Source organism: Penaeus monodon, chromosome 29, assembly GCF_015228065.2.
Source record: "Penaeus monodon isolate SGIC_2016 chromosome 29, NSTDA_Pmon_1, whole genome shotgun sequence".
NCBI classification, from domain to species: domain Eukaryota; kingdom Metazoa; phylum Arthropoda; class Malacostraca; order Decapoda; family Penaeidae; genus Penaeus; species Penaeus monodon.
In genome coordinates, this window is record NC_051414.1 from 9,730,954 (window position 1) to 9,731,372 (window position 419).

Genomic DNA, 419 nt, shown 5'->3' on the forward strand with positions numbered 1-419 from the left:
CAAATATAAAACACACACACACACCTACCTATTTACGTGTTTTAGGTCGCAGGTGCAAAGTAATATTTGATAAAATGTTTTTAAAGGGATTGCCATTGCATAATACTGTTTGATAAACCCATGAGACAATCAAATTGCGTCTCCTGTACGCCTCTTATCATCTTGTGGTAAAAGTCAATGCCGTATTACGATTTGTTCTAGGTTTCAGGTCTTAATACACCCCTAGAATTACATTTAAATTTTGGGATACGTGCAGGAGACGCCTATGTGCTAGATTTTCGCCGTCCTCTAACATTAGCAGGAGTTAGGCAAAGAACGCTCTCGGTTGCGCTCGACAACTTCCCCATATGGCGTAAAATGTGGATAACAGCTGGTTTGAGTCAGAGTCCAGAGGCAGTAGGGCCAGAGGAATCCAAATT

The 419-nt window shown here is 41.3% G+C and overlaps 1 protein-coding gene across 1 annotated transcript in view; it reads right to left on the bottom strand.

Moving 5' to 3' along the window:
* Positions 1-419, bottom strand: part of LOC119591727 (balbiani ring protein 3-like) — a gene marked incomplete in the record, with an annotated part of 83,966 nt that overhangs the window by 50,508 nt on the left and 33,039 nt on the right.